This window comes from Lutra lutra, chromosome 1 (assembly GCF_902655055.1).
Source record: "Lutra lutra chromosome 1, mLutLut1.2, whole genome shotgun sequence".
NCBI classification, from domain to species: Eukaryota; Metazoa; Chordata; class Mammalia; order Carnivora; family Mustelidae; genus Lutra; species Lutra lutra.
Window position 1 is genome coordinate 86,751,952 of NC_062278.1, and position 17,129 is coordinate 86,769,080.

Sequence of the window (17,129 nt, forward strand, 5' to 3'; positions counted from 1 at the left end):
TGCCCTAGTCCAAGCCAACAAGTGTCTCTCTGGATGACTGAAAATCTTCACTGGCTATTCCTTATTCACAGTTGCCTCTTCTCCAATCCAATCCTCAACAGCTATGAGAGTGACAGTTTGATGAGAAATCACAGTATGTTACTTGTCTTGGCCTGCTTTGGCTCTGTAACAAAATGCCTCAGACTAGCTTATAAACAACAGAAATTTATTGCTCACAGTTCTAGAGGCCTCAAAGTCCAAGATCAAGGCCTTCTGGTAAAGGACTTCTTCCTAATTCATAGTCTGCACCTTCTCACTGTGCCCTCACCTTATTTTTATTCCACAGTGGAATCTCTTTTCTACAGGTACTAATCCTATTCAGGAGGGCTCATGACCTAATCATCTCCCAAAGTCCCCACCTCCTAATAACCATCACCTTTGAGGGTTAGGATTCTATATAAGAATTGGGTAGAGGGGTTACCATAGCAGTCATTTCTCTGCTTAAAATCTTTAAGGGGCTTCTCATTGCCCTTAAGATAAAATTTTTAAATCCTTAACATGATTTTCCAGGGCCCATAAAATTGTCAGTCATTTTGAGCTCTTGTTCACCATGCCCCCAGCTATATAGACCTCCTTCCTCCTTCCGTACCCCTCAAACTCTTTTCCATCTCAGGACCTTCTTAATGTTTCCTCTGCTTCCTTGTTTTTTCACCATCTCTTGGTGGGGAAACTCTTCGTCAGATCTCAGCTTGAATGTCACTTTTCTTTTAATCCTGATCCTACAGGCTAGATTGGATTCCCCTGTTATACTTTTCTCAAAGTGCTCTATTCTTGTTCTTTATAACTGTCACTAAAAATAACTATATGGTTATTTATGTAATTATTCATCCAATGTCCACCTTTCCCACTATTATAAACTCTCCGACGAGACCTTACCTGTTTGTTTTTTCACATTGTATTCCAAGTCCCTAGAGCATTTCCTAGCACAAAAACTGCTCAACAAATATTTGTTGAAAACAAATGAGGGTAGATACCAAAACACAGTAGAGTTTAGTTTATGAGAATTGCAGTATTAAAGTGAGTCTAGGGTGGCTAGGTTATGGACACTGGGGAGGGTATGTGATATAGTGAGTGCTGTGAAATGTGTAAGCCTGAGGATTCACAGACCTGTACCCCTGGGGCAAATAATACATTATATATGTTAATTAAAAAAGAAAAAAAGTGAGTCTAAGGGCACCTGGGTGGCTCCATCGGTTAAGCATCTGCCTTCAGGTCAGGTCATGATCCCAGAGGCCTGGGATTGAGCCCCACATCGGGCTCTCTGCTCAGGAGGGAGCCTGCTTCTCCCTCTGCTCCTTCTCCACTTGTTCTCTCTCTCTCTCCCTCAAATAAATAAATAAAATCTAAAAAAAGAAATGAGTCTATAATCAATCAGCAAGAAACTAACCAATTGGTTATCTTTTCTGAGGTTTGAGAGCTACATACTATGGCCTAGTCAACTTTGTACATATCAAATACCCCTGTCTTATTAAGCCAAATACAAATCTTTTTATCTTTCTGTCTCTTTTATTAATTTTTAATTTTTTTTCTAAGAGAGAATGTGCATGAGCAGTGGGGGGAGGGGCAGAGAGAGAATTGTAAGTAGGCTTCAGGCCCTACATGGAGTCCAATGTGGGGCTTGGTCTCACAATCCCAAGATCATGACCGGAGCTGAAATCATGAGTCTGATGCTTAATCAACTGAGCCACTCAGGTGCTCCTCTTTCTGTCTCTTTTAAAGCAGTCACAGAGTCTATCTACTCTGGCCTTTCACTGGAAAGTTTTTTTGAATCTCTGAGAAACTTCACCATGCACCCACTTTTCTCTTGCTGTGGGTCTGACCAGCATGTTTTCCTCCACTGTTGCTAACTTCTCTGGGCAGCATTACCTGACACTCATGAAGGGAGCCACCTTGTCTTGCTCTGAGACTCTACCAAGACTGTTCCAATTATTGCTTCTGTGCCTTGGCTCTCAGATATAAGTCCACATACTGCCTGCCAATGATGCTGCTACTGTTGCTGCTTGTGATTCCATTTACCAGTCTTTCTTTACTTGTTCTCAGTGACATGCACTATCTGGAAAATTATCTTCACTGGAAATAACCAAATGTAATTATTTACCTACCAAAAAATTGTCTAACCAAATGAAATGAATTCTCCTCTCTTCCAGATCATTTGAAACATATTAACTAAAATGGTCCTGACATCCTTTGGGCACCACTGTGATAACCTCTTCCTAGTTTTTATCTCTAAGCCAGTTCCCTATTGATTGGGCAGACTGTAAGGAGGCCCTATGATCTCTACCTCCTGGTATTCGTGCCCTGCATAATCCCCTTCCCTTGAGTATGGGTGGTATCCGTGACTTGGCTTCTAACAGGTAGAACACAGTAACGGTGATGGGATGTACTTGGTCACCTGGGTGTGATTACTTACTAAGCTTATAACATCTTACTGAAGAATTTTCTTGCAAGCTGCTGTGTTGTGAGCTTCCCTAAGGAGAAAATCACAGAGTCAGAAATGGAGGGCAGCTTTTAGCCAACAGCTAGCAAGAAACTGAAGATCTTAGTCTGATATTCTGGAAGGAACTAGATGCTGCCAACAACCACATTAGTCTAGCAGTAGATCCCTCAGTCAAATCTTGGGTGAAAATTCAGCTGTAGCCAATATCTTGATTGCATCTTGCAGAGGACCCAGTTAAGCTGTATTCTAATATTAACCTCACAAAACAAAGATAATAAGTGTGTCTTGTTTTAAGCCACTAAATTTATAGTAAGACTGTTATGCAGCAATAGATAATAGATGTATTAGAATACTTCTATCCTTGACTGAAATGCTTTTCTGACACATTATTTCCCAATCATTTTTAAATACCTTTCAGCATGGAATTTGGACATAATGAATTTTGAGGAGACAGATATTGTAGCTTTCTTTTCCTACCTGTAATTATTTACCTACCAAAAAATTACCTAGCCAAGTATAACTCTTGCCTTAAGAATGCTTAGACTTATTCCTTCTGTGCCCAGGGATCACATGTATGTACATATTCAAAAATACTATCTTTCATAATTGATTGCATCAGTTCCAGTCTCAAGGAAGTAGGACTACAGCTACTCCTTCCTGGGCAAAACCTCTATCGTGAATAGGACAACTCCTACTCTAGCACAGTGTAATCCTTTTTATTTTATTTTATTTTTTTTAATAATTTTTTAAATTTTTTAAATAAACATATAATGTATTATTAGCCCCAGGGGCACAGGTCTGTGAATCGTCAGGTTTTTTTACACACTTCACAGCACTCACCATAGCACATACCCTCCCCAATGTCCATCCTTTTTATTTTTTTTTAAGATTGTATTTTTTTATTTGACGGGAAGGAGTGCACAAGCAGGGGCTAGTCTATTTAGACTAGCCATGTTTTACATGCTCAATGAACATATGTATTGTTGGGATGCCTGCAGCAGAGGGAGAAGGGGAAGCAGGTTCTCTGTTGAGCAGAGAGCCTGATGCAGGGCTGGATCCCAGGATCCTGAGATCATGACCTGAGCTAAAGGCAAGTGCTTAACCAACTGAGCCACCCAGGCACCGCTAGCACAATGTAATCTAACACAGTGCCTTTTATTGAGTATACAGTCTAAAGCTATTTCTCTGGAAAACTGGTATCCGAATGTCTGGTTCCATACCATGCCTATTACATTAGCAGTATGTCTGAATTAGAATGTATCTATTCCTAAAAATGGCTAGATGTGTAAGGGTAAGCTGTAGGTTAGCACCATCCAACAGAAATATAATGCAAGTCACATATTTAATTTTATATTTTCTAGGAGCTGCACTTAAAAAGGAAAAAGAAAAAGGAAGATTGGTTTTAATAATATATTTTATTCAACCCAAGATATCCAAAATAGTATAATTTTAATGTGTAATCAATGTAATAAAATTAATGAGATATTCTGTGTTTTTTTAAAGTGAGTCCTTGAAATTCCACATTCTTTTATATTTGCAGTGTATCTCTATTTAGACTAGCCATGTTTTACAGGCTCAATAAACATATGTATCGTTGGGGTACCTGGGTTGCACAGTCAGTTAAGCATCCAACTCTTGGTTTCATCTCAGGTCATGATCCCATGGTCCTGGGATTAAGCCCTGTGAAGGGTTCTGCTCAGTCCAGAATCTGCTTGAGATTCTTTCCTCCTCCCTTTCCCTCTCCTTCTGGTCCTCCCCTTGCTCTTTCTTGTACTCTCTCTATAAAATAAATAAATGAATAAAATTTTCAAAAAATGTAATACACTAATGAATTGTTGAACACTACATCAAAAACTAATGATGTATTATGTGTTGGCTAACTGAGCATAATAATAAAAAATGTAGTGTGTATTGAATAAACACAACTTTAGAGCTTTACATGAGCATGTTAAACCACTGACATCACAATCCACATAAAATTCTGCATAAGGCAGCTGGATTCTTTTGAATTAAAAATGCACATTCTAGGGGCGCCTGGGTGGCACAGTAGCTTGCGCGTCCAACTCTTGGTTTCAGCTGCTGTCCTGATCTCAGGGTCGTGGGATTGAGCCCTGCATGGGGCTCTGAGCTCAGCATGGAGTCTGCTTAAGTTTCTCTCTCCCTCTTCTCCTCCTCCCTGTGCTCTCTCTCTCTCTAAAATAAATAAATAAACAAATCTTTAAGAAATGCATATCTCCTTTATACACATGTAAATATAACAAGATTTGAGTGAATAGGCAGGCATGGATCAAAGAAGGGAGCCATTGTAAGTACAATGATGTAATAGTTATATGATGGAACCTTGGCATGTGTAGATTTCATACCTGCCCAAGAGAGATTCTTGTGAATTTGCTGTAGTTCTTATAAATTTGTTGTGGTATGAATCTGAATTGGCCTGATTACAGGAGCAGTCCCTTTGCTGGGGCATAAGCCTGTCTGACCTGCCTTGTCTGTATTTCTCTACTTATCTCATAAGCATTAATGTTCACTAAAAACCTGAAGGAGTCAGTTAATTTTAATCATTTATGTTTGTGGCACTTTAGGGGAGGATTCACATGTGTAGTGGAAATATACAGACTTGGGGTCCTGCCCATGCTAAGACTGAATCCTTCCCCAATGTCATATTTGATGGAACTATGAGGGTCTTGTAAAACTAGATTAGGTTCTCTGTCTGATTCCATTTAAGCAAAGTCCCCATGAAATGTCACACTTCACTTACTGAAAGTTTTCTTTATAGCATACTGCAATTTTTCTTTCTTTTCCAGATACTATGCTATCTTTTTTTTTTTAAGATTTTATTTATTTATTTGACAGAGAGAGATCACAAGTAGACGGAGAGGAAGGCAGAGAGAGAGAGAGAGAGGGAAGCAGGCTTCTTGCTGAGCAGAGAGCCCGATGTGGGACTCGATCCCAGGACCCTGAGATCATGACCCGAGCCGAAGGCAGCGGCTTAACCCACTGAGCCACCCAGGCGCCCCGATACTATGCTATTTTAATGATATTCATTAATATTGCTTAATGAGCCAAAGAGAAAATTCTTACCCCTAACAAATTATTGCTTTCAGAAACTTTCCATTTTAAAGTTCCATGAAGGGGGAGCAAAGGACTTTTACCTGAAGATATTTAAGTACTCTTCCATCAGATACAGCTGATTCTTTGTCATACAGGGCTACAGTGTTTCTCAAGAATTATTCAGACTCATGGCTCCACCTCTTTCTCCTTGATGTCAATGAACCATGTTATGAATATTTCTTAAATTTTAGTAATAAGTATGTGGGTGTTTATTACGGTTTAAATATGTTTTAAATAGTTTATATTTTTTTAAAAATGAGGAAAGGTCATTCAACCTGTTCTTTGATCTCTATCCATTAATACAAGGTTTCTCCACCCTGAGCACTACTGAACTTTGGGCCCAATAAATCTTCTTTTTTTTTTTTTTTTTTTTTTAGAATTTCCCTGGGAAGCCATCTGGCCCTGGACTCTTGTTTGTTGGGAGATTTTTTTTTTTTTTTAAGATTTTATTTATTTATTTGACAGAGAGAGATCACAGTAGACAGAGGCAGGCAGAGAGAGAGAGAGGGAAGCAGGCTCCCTGCTGAGCAGAGAGCCCAATGTGGGACTCAATCCCAGGACCCTGAGATCGTGACCTGAGCCGAAGGCAGTGGTTTAACCCACTGAGCCACCCAGGCGCCCTAAATCTTCATTTTTGATGACTGTTTTATACATTGTAGGATTCTTGGCCTCTGCCCACTAGATGCCAATATCTTATGTTCAGCCATTTCTGTTTCTACAGTCATTGTTTATTTGGGGGCTCTCATCTCCTCACCTAGATGCCATTTCAGTCCCTGAACTAGCCCATATATTCACTATTCTACCTTGCTAATATACCTTCCATATTGCCATAAATGTAGTAATACTGGGCACCTGGGTGGATCTGCTGGTTATGTGTTCGACTCCTGATTTTGGCTCAGGTCATGGTCTCGAGGGTCGTGGGGTTAGGCCCCACATTAGGCTCCACACTCAACAGGGAGTCTGCTTGAGATTCTCCCTCTCCCTCTGTCCCTTCCCTGACTTGTCATGTCCTCTCTCTCAAATAAGTAAATAAATCTTTAAAATAATAATAATAACAACAACAACAACAACAGTACCTACAATTTATTTAACCTCTGCTATGTGCCATGCAAGTATGCTTTGCTCATTCATTAACTCTGGTCTGATATGATGAAACTGAAAATAGAGCAGTTAAGTGACTTGCCCCAAATGACTCTTCTAGTGAGTACAAGATAAGATTCAAGTTTAGGTCAGCTTAACATCAAAGCCTATGATTTTTTGGTTATCACACTGCCTAAATATAATGTCTTCCTAAAACATGAGGGAAACTTGTTCCTTTTCACAAACTTTCCATGGCTTCTAGTTCATGTCTCATGTCTTTAGGCATCCTGCTCCTGTATTTCCATGCACACTGCATTCGTTTCTCACTAGATGATGACCATTTTCCCAAATTTGCCACACATATTGGTGTTTTTATGCCTGTGCTCAAGCTGTTCCCTCAATCTGAAATGCATTTTCCATCTCTTTTTCTTCTCTAAAATTCTAATCATTATTCACAATCTAGTTCAGATATGTGTTGTTTTTTTCCCCTGTGAAATCTTTCTTGATATGCCCAGAATGAATTGTTTCTTCATTCCTATAGCACAACATTTGTCACATACAGCTTTTACATCATCCTGTTCTATTGAGGACTTTCCTACATATCTGTCTGTAAATAAATGAAGGGTGGGGATCACTCCCTGCCTACATGCTGCCCCATTCAAAAAGACTGAGGCGACTAACTAGAGGCTTTCTCTTTGTAGCTCTGTGTTTCCTAGAACATATCCTATAGGGGTTTTTAGAAAACACACAAGCCTTGATAAAAATTGGCTGACTACATAGACAAGTGAATGAGTGGATACATGACAAAATATTTATTCCCATCACAAAGATTTTGGAAAAAACCCTTCTGGTTAGCTGATATTGAAAAATGGCTTAGAAAACCATCTCTGGGGGTGCCTGGGTGGCTCAGTGGGTTAAAGCCTCTGCCTTCGGCTCAGGTCATGATCTCAGGGTCCTGGGATCGAGCCCCGCATCAGGCTCTCTGCTCAGTGGGGAGCCTGCTTCCCCCCTCTCTGCCTGCCTCTCTGCCTACTTGTGATCTCTGTCTCTGTCAAATAAATAAATAAAATCTTTAAACACACACACACACACACACACACACACAGAAAAGAAAACCATCTCTGGGTGCCATTTGGCACAGAGTAGACCCAACGGGCAGAAGGCTGCAGTTGCAAAGATCCCTGTCCTCTCAGAGAAATGTACTTATATCAAGTGAAGCTGGATACCTCAAGAGACTGTATAGGTATTTTTACATACAGATGTAAAATTCAAAAGCTACAAAAGGGTATGGAGTGAAAAGTATATCTGCCTCCATTCTTGTCTTCCAGTCCCCTAATCCCCCTTCTCAGGGACAACGATTGTTATCACTTGATTTTACAGATTTTAAGATGATTATCCCAAATAATACTTTCTTATATATTATTCTTATATCTTGGACAAAAGATCATATTAACAAATATAATATCTAAATAATAAGCCTGATTTAGCTACAATTACCAGTATATTAATTTTGCGAGCTAGCAAATATTTTTAAATGCAGGTGAGTGAAGTCTTAGGTTGCAAAAAACATGCTTTATTTGTCCATTGTGGCGGTTTTGCTTTTAGTGGCTTAGAGTACTCCTTCTGGAGGAAAATCACATAACCATGTAGTCTGACTTCTTTAAAACTGTCTCCACATCATTTCTTTGTTTTCCAATTTGTCTCTCTCTCTCATGTGTGGGTATTTTAATACTTCTGTATTCCTCAAATCTCTGACTCTGTCACTTTCTTCCCTCAGTATTAGCAGGTGACTTTACCTCTTCTTCACAGGGAAAAAGAAATCATCCTCTAGGTTTTTAGATGCATTCATGCAAGTTTTGGAAGGAATGTATTATGGTCTATTTTGTTTGGAAGGACATCTTCTGAGGTGTGGATCTATATTGATTCATGCGAAGAGCTAGTCAGACTATGGAAAAAACAAGGATGAAAGATTGTAACAAAGAGATATGGGAAAAGAAATGCATAGATGGACACCTTCAGATTGTGCACAGACTGAGAACTATGTCCCACATGGATGCCTGCCAGGGACTCCTACAGAGGAGATGGGCAATATTCAAAAATTGGCCTTTTCCCAGGCATCTGTGTTTGTTCAGTAGGCTCATTTAAAAAGTCTTTGTGGTGGCAAGGAAGGAGATTACTCCTAGGTTCGATATTACCTCCGTCCTCCCCCCAGTGCTGGAACTGACTTGGCTACTCTTACTCCTGAGTGCCTAACATACCTGCTGTAGTGACCAACAGCTGGGTCCTGATCGTGCCCTCAACTCTGGAACACCAAACAACCATCTAGTGGCAGTTTAACAACTAGGATTCTTCCATCATGGAGAGGGCAGCAATTCTCCTCACTGTAAATATGTATTTACTATAAATTTAGGTTGAGTTTTCCTGCATGCCAAAATTTTACCTGCATCATTACCTATAGTCCTATTATGTACCTAATTCATTGTCATGGTATTTTATTAACTACTGCTTCTGACCAGAGAATTTGTTTATATATGAATGAAATAAAGCATTGGGCTAATGCTGTTGAGATTCACTGATCTTACCACGTATCCCATCATCCAAAAGCGGGTGGGCTTTTAGAAAGGCAGACAGTCCTTGGAGAGACCCAATGAACGTACCAGCTGTGAGGCTGTAAAGCTGTCAGTTAGGAGGCACTAAGTATATATCTCTCATGGTCACAATACATAGGGTCAGAAAACAATGGATGTGAAGTAAGAGTGATACCTCCTACTAATAAACCTAATGACCCATTCTCAAAAATTTTCTCTCTATCCCTACAACTTTCAGTTTTGATGGTTTAATAGTCTTACTATCCAAGGAAGGGATGAGTCCATCAGGAAACAAAAGTGCTTATAGTGAAGTGGAGGTTGAGACGGACACCTGGTCTATTTGGATTCCTCGTGCTTCATGAACAAGGTGAGGAGAATAACATGTACTGGCTGGAGTATTTAAGATTTTAAAGGGGAAATAGGGTTTCTACCACAAAATGAAGGCAAGGGGGAGGAGATCTAGAACCTAGAGTATCCTTTGCCTCCTTCTACTACCATCCCCAGGGCAAAAGCAATGGAAAAACTTCAGGAATCTATATGTTGTTGCAATTTGTGGTTTGTAATTTGAAGTTTAGGGAGAAAGATGAACTGATGCTGAATAGGCAAAGGGATGGACAGTGGCAAACACTACCAATTGTCTCATTCTACACCTTTCCGATCCATTGTAGCATGCCTTTCTGGGTTTTAGGAGATAGAAAGCTAAAGAGTATGTTTTCAAGACTCCCATGAAGTGCAGCAAGGGTTACCCATGCTTTCTGCCAGGCTGATGTGCCCCTGCCAGGCTTGGCAGGCATAAGTGAGCATCACAAGGCCAAGGCAACAGTTCTGGCAAGTGCAAATCATAGAGGCTTTTGTTTTTTCTACTGCAGCTGTTGTAGAGATTCTAGTGACCAGAGCCTGATTCATGGGTATCAAGCATCAGGTGGTGACAACAAGAACATATCTGTTGGAAAGTTCCCATGGTGTAGTTGGGCTTTTTCCTGGCTGTCTTGCCAGTGACCATTCGATAACCAAGCTTGGTGTCTTGGCCTTCCCAGATGTCCTATAAACTAAACAAAATCTTGGAATAAATTTCTTTCTACTTAAACTAGCGAGCATGTACTGTTGTTGTCTAAAACTAGTACTCTACTCAATAGCCAGAGGAAGAGGATTCTCCAATTTTGGAAAAGTGGGTGGATATTTGAGAATCAGAAATAACCACCTCCCCTCCCATTCAGTCCTCAGCCACTGAAATTTGGCAGCTACCTCCTCTGCTACTACTCTTGTTAAGATCACCAAGACTTCCCTGACATAATCTCTTGGCAACATTTGACCCTGTTGCCCACCTGCCACTTTTGTGGGAAACAACCTTCCTTCCTTTAGCTTCTGTACACATGATCTTCTGGTTTCTTTCTTCTCCTTTGTTCCTCCTCAGTATGTTTTGAGGGACCTTCTTTCTCTTCTGCTTATCATTTAAAGGTGAGTATTTCTCAGTGTTCTATACAGTATCTGTTGATCTTTCTACTCTACATATTGTTTAGGGGTGATTTTAGGTTGTTTCTACTTCATCCCTTTAGTTAATCTCGCTACAGTGCTGACCTCCAAATTTATTTCTTCAGGACAGTTATGTCTCCTAAGCACCAATGCATTCTGAATATCTCCCCGTCATTGTCTCATTAGCACTTTAAACACAGGATAGACAAAACAGAACTCATTGGTTCCCCCCTCACCTCCTCAAAATCCCTCGAACTAGCAAACTAGCAATATAGTACTCCTTATTATATCCCCTATCCTGGGGGATGGCATCACTGCCAACAGAGTTTCTTAAGCCAGAAACTGGGTGTCAGCCTTCACTTTTCACTCTGCTTTCCTTAGCCAAACAATCTTCAAGTCCCATTGTTTCTACTTCTCTAAATATCTCTCATTTCATCTCTATTGCCTTAGTTTTAGACATCATCACTCTAGCAGTTTACTGCAACAGCCTCCCAAGCTGTCTCTTTTCCTGCAGTCTTACCTTCCTCTAGTTCATTTGTCACACTGGAGACAGAATATTATGTCTAGAACACATGTCGAGTCATGCACATAATATGCACATAATAAAATCTTTACTACTTTCATAGGGCTTATAGGGCTTTCCCTGGGTTGGCTTCTCTAGCATCATTTATTGCACTCCTTGCTCCCTCTCTAGCACACTTTAGGTCCAGACATAATGAACTTCTCTCAGGTCCTAGACTATGCCATGCAATCTTTATCTTGTGGAACAGCATGCTATTTCCACTCTAAAGGAACTAATTTCAGCTTAGATATTATTTTCTTTAGCAAGTATTTTTCCTTCTGGTTGTTACTGCCTCTGCTTCATTCCCCAATAGCAGGGAAGTAATATTCTACTTCCCCATAATACATCTATGACATGAAATTGTAGCTTTTTCTTTTTTTTAAGAGTATTTAGACACATATCCCCTCGCTGCTTCAGCTTGGTGGATAACTGCCATGTATATTATAACCCCAGCAGAAGTGTAGAGTTTTATTCTCAGGAGAAATCTTGAACTGCTGGATACCAGGCACATACCCTTACCCTAACTCTACACCTAACCCTACCCCAACCCTAACCCGTACCTTAGATGTGAAAATGTGGGTTCCTGAATACACAATAAGCTGAGATGCAGCTTAATTCTTCTAAAGAAGATTCTAAACCTTTAAGAATTTCTAATAGTCTTTTTTATGCCTGAGTAATATGTCAGCCATACTCCACCTCTTCTTTATCCATTCAATGGTCGATAGACATTTGGGGTCTTTCCATAACTTGGCTATTGTTGATAATGCTGCTGTAAACATTGGGGTGCATGCATCCCTTTGAATCAGTATTTTTGTATCCTTTGGGTAAATACCTGGTTGTGCAATTGCTGGGTAGTAGAGTAGTTCTGTTTTTAACTTGTTTTGTTTTTTAAAGATTTTATTTATTTGCGAAAGAGTGAGTGAGCAAGCATGCACAAGCAGGGGGAGCAGCAGGTAGAGGGAGAAGCAGGATCTCTGCTGAGCAAGGAGCCCCATATGGGACTTGATCCCAGGATCCTGGGATCATGACTTGAACCGAAGGCAGATGCTTAACCAACTGAGCCACCCAGATGTCCCTATTTTTAACTTTTTGAGGAACACCCATACTGTTTTCTACAGTGACTGCACCAGTTTGCATTCCCACCAACTGTGCAAAAGGTGTCCCCTTTCTCCGCATCCTCACTAACACTTGTTTCCTCTGTTGTTAATTTTAGCCATTCTGACAGGTGTGAGGTGGCATCTCACTGTGGTTTTGATTTGTATTTCCCTGATGATGAGTGAGGTTCAGCATCTTTTCATGTGTCTGTTAGCCATGTATGTGTCTTCTTTGGAAAAATGTCTATTCTTGTCTTCAGCCCATTTTTAAACTGAATTATTTAGTTTTTGAGTGTTCCATTTTACAAATTCTTTATATTTTTTTGATACTAAGCCTTTATCAGATATGTTATTTGCAAGTATCTTCTCCCATTCCATTGGTTGCCTTTTAGTTTCGTTGTTTCCATCACTGCGGAGAAGATTTTTATCTTAATGAACTCCCAATAGTTCATTTTTGCTTTTGTTTCCCTTGCCTCAGAAGACATATCTTGTAAGAAGTTGCTATGGTCGGTGTCAAAGAAGTTACTGCCTGTGTCCTTCTCTAGGACTTTTATGGTTTTAGTTCTCACATTTAGGTCTTTTATCCATTCTGAATGTATTTTTGTGTATGGTTTAAGAGAGTGGTCCAGTTTTCCCAACACCTTTTATTGAAGAGATGGTCTTTTTTCCATTGGATACTCTTTCCTATTTTGTCAAAGATTAATTGACTATATAGTTGTGGGTTCATTTCTGGGTTTTCTACTCTGTTCCACTGATTTGTGTGTCTGTGTTTGTGGCGCTACCAGACTTTTTTGGTCCCTACAGCTTTGTAATATAACTTGAAGTCTGGAAGTGATATCTCCAGTTTTGCTTTTCTTTTTGAAGACTGCTTTGGCTATTTGGGGTCTTTTGTGGTTTCATACAAATCTTAGGATTGTTTGTTCTAGTTCTGTGAAAACTGGTGATATTTGACAGGGATTGCATTAAATGTGTAGATTGCTTTGGGTAGTATAGATATTTTAACAGTATTTGTTCTTCCAGTCTATAACGTGGAATTTCCCAGTTCATTTTCTCATCTTCAATTGCTTTCATCAATGTTTTTACAGTTTTGAGAGTACAGATTTTCTATCTCTCTGGTTGGGTTTATCCTTGGTTATCTTATGGGTTTTGCTGCAATTGTAAATGGGATCTATGCCTTGATTTCTCTTTCTGATGTTTCATTATTGGTGTATAGAAATGCAACAGATTTCTGTATATTGATTTTGCATCCTGTGATTTTACTGAATTCGTGCATCAGTTCTAAGAATTTTTTTAGTGGAGTCTTTTGGGCTTTCTAAATAGAGTATCTTGTCATCTGCAAAGAGTGAAAGTTTGACTTCTTCCTTGCCAATCTGGATGCTTTTTTTTTTTCAAAGATTTTATTTATTTATTTGACAGAGAGATCACAAGTAGGCAGAGAGGCAGGCAGAGAGAGAGGAGGAAGCAGGCTCTCTGCCGAGCAGAGAGCCTGATGTGGGACTCGATCCCAGGACCCTGAGATCATGACCTGAGCCGAAGGCAGTGGCTTAATCCACTGAGCCACCCGGGCGCCCCTGGATGCTTTAAATAAGTCAAGCAGAGAGAGTCAATCATCATATGGTTTCACTTATTTGTGGAGCATAACAAATAGCATGGAGGACAAGGGGAGATGGAGAGGAGAAGGGAGTTGAGGGAAATTGGAAGGGGAGGTGAACCATGAGAGACTATGGACTCTGAAAAACGATCTGAGAATTTTGAAGGGGTGGGGGGTGGGAGGTTGGGGGCACCAGGTGGTGGGTATTGTAGAGGGCACGGATTGCATGGAGCACTCGGTGTGGTGCAAAAATAATGAATACTGTTATGCTGAAAAAAATAAAAAAAATTAAAAAAAAATAAATTTAATTTTGATGTCTGATTGCTGAGGCTAAGACTTCCAGTCTATGTTAAATAACAGTGGTGAGAGTGGACATCCCTGTCTTGTTCCTGACCATAGAGGAAAAGCTTTCAGTTTTTCCCCATTGAGAATAATATTAGCTATGGGTTTTTTATATATGGCCTCTACGATGTTGAGGTATGTTCCCTCTACCCTCACTTTGTTGATGGTTTTTATCATGAATGGATGTTGTACTTTGTCAAAAGCTTTTTCTGCATTTATTGAGAGGATCAGATGACTCTTATCCTTTCTTTTATTAATGTGGTATATCACATTGATTGATTGATCTGTGAATATTGAACCACCCTTGCAGCCCAGGAATAAATCCCACTTGATCACAGTGAATGATTTTTTTAATGTACTGCTGGATTTGATTTACTAGTACTTTGTAGAGAATTTTTGCATCTATGTTCATCAGGGATATTGGCCTATAGTTCCTTTGTTCCTTTGTTCCTTCCTTTGTTCCTTCCTCTTTCCCTCCCTCCCTCCCTTCTTTCCCTATAGTTCTCTTTTTTAGTGGATCTTTGTCTGGTTTTGAAATCAGGGTAATGCTGGCCTCATAGAATGAATTTGGAAGTTTTCCATCCATTTCTATTTTTTGGAATAGTTTGAAAAGGATAGGTATTAACTCTCTTTAAATATTTCGTAGAATTATCCTGTGAAGCCATCTGGCCCTGGACTTTTGTTTGTTGGGAGATTTTTTTTATTACTGATTCAATTTCTTTGCTGGTTATCAGTCTGTTCAAGTTTTCTATTTCTTCCTGTTTCAGTTTTGGTAGTTTATTTTTTGGGAATTTATTTATTTCTTCCAGATAGTTCAATTTGTTGGTATAGAATTTTCCTTAATATTCTCTTATAATTGTTTGTATTGTTGGTTATGATTTCTCCTCTCATTTATGATTTTATTTACTTGGGTCCTTTCTCTTTCTCTCTCTCTCTCCTTCTGTTAAGTCTGGCTAGGGGTTTATCAATTTTACTCATTTTTTTGAAGAACCAGCTCCTGGTGTCATTGATTTATTCTACTGCGGGTTTTTTGTTGTTGTTGTTTTGTTTTTTAGTTTCTAGATCATCTATTTCTCCTCTAATCTTTATTACTTTTCTTCTGCTACTGGCTTTATGCTTCATTTGTTGTTCTTTTTCTAGCTCCTTTAGATAGGCCTGTATTGTTATATACTTTCCCTTATGACTGTTTTTGCTGCATCCCAAAGATTTTGGACTGTCATGTTTTCATTATCATTTGGTTTCGTGTATTTTTTAATTTCTTGGTTGACCCATTCATTCTTTTTTTTTTTTTTTTTTTTGGTAACTAAATGTTACTATTTATTCCATCTTCATGATTACAGATATCACAGGACAGGGTGTGTACATAGGCAAATAAAACAAACTCTTCTTCCATTTAATCAGATGCAGCATTTTGGCAATTTTTATGATAATGTAGGTTGGCTTCATTAACTGACTTGATCTGAAAGCTGGCAATAGCAAATTTTGCAATTTAGCATCTTCCTCCATTGTTACTCCAAGGATTTTATTTCCTAACTTACACTATGAGCTCTGAAATGTGTATACTGCAACATTCTTCAAGCTTTCACAACTTAATTAGAAATTGACACCTCTTCTTAAGGCAGGGAACTGTCTGTTTAAGCTGTCTTCCTCTTGGCTAACCCAATCCACGAGCAATCTTAAAAGTTATTATATGAAAATGAAACCGTGCTCCCAAGCATTGGTTAAAACTATTGGGCTGGGATCCCTTTTCAGAGCCTTAGCTCCCTGAGAGAAAAGAGTGATCCTAATTAATTGTTTGCATGAATTACACCTCCCACCAATATACTTGGTTATATATACAATTGTATATACAATATACAAGTATATACAAGTATATACAATATACTTGGTTGTATATACAATATACCACAAAACTCAAGAGGTCAGGCAACCCTGATCATTCTGACAAGTGTATCAGTATTTACATACAAAGGATATTTAAAGCTGATCCCAGACCAAGTATTGCAACCATAATCCCAAGAAATTGTTTAGTTTTAGCACATGGAGTTCCTGCAAGGATGCCAAAGCAAGTGAGAAATCATCTCAAAGCAGAGTGATGGTTCATTATCTTTCACAAGTGAGAGGACAGGAAGGAGGAGAGAAACCTCCTCCCTCCTAAACCCATCGAATTGATGACTTTTTTCACAGTCTTAATTGATGAAATCTAGTGTCCTCAATTTCCTGACTGGAGGAGTGACTGTCAAGGTGACTTTCAAGGTCAAGAAGAGTTTTCGGGCTTTTCTTTGCCATGGCCCATGAATTCCAGTCCTTCAGGGGGAATCTCCTCCTTTATTGCTTTCTGAATACTGCTGATAGCACTTGAAGGGGTTGGTGTACGGGTCTTCTTCGGAGCCGACCCTTTAATACTTCTTGGCAAACCAGCATTTGAAGCATTGGTCAAACTCACACTTCACGCTGGTGCAGGCCTCCCCTATGCTATTCATGGCAGTGGCTGACCCATTCATTCTTTAGTAGCATGTTGTTTAATCTCCATGTATTTGTGGTCTTTCCAAATTTTTCTATTGGTTGATTTCAAGTTTCATAGTGTTATGGGCAGAAAAAAAATGTATGGTATGATCTTAATCTTTTTGTATTTGTTGAGGCCTGATTTGTAACTTGGTATGTGATCTATGCTGGAGAATGTCCCATGTGCACTTGAAAAGAATACGTACTCTGCTACTTTAGGATGAAATGTTCTGGATATATCTGTTAAGTCCATCTGGTCCAGTGTGTCATTCGGAGCCATTTTTTCCTTGTTGATTTTCTGCTTAAA

General features: G+C 39.3%; 1 protein-coding gene and 1 pseudogene across 1 annotated transcript in view; one reads left to right on the top strand and one right to left on the bottom strand.

The window, feature by feature from the left end:
• Nucleotides 1-17,129, top strand: part of ARL14 (ADP ribosylation factor like GTPase 14) — an 83,202-nt gene that overhangs the window by 18,329 nt on the left and 47,744 nt on the right. The gene's annotated exons all lie outside the window — the stretch shown is intronic.
• Nucleotides 16,468-16,800, bottom strand: LOC125099803 (TP53-regulated inhibitor of apoptosis 1-like; annotated as a pseudogene).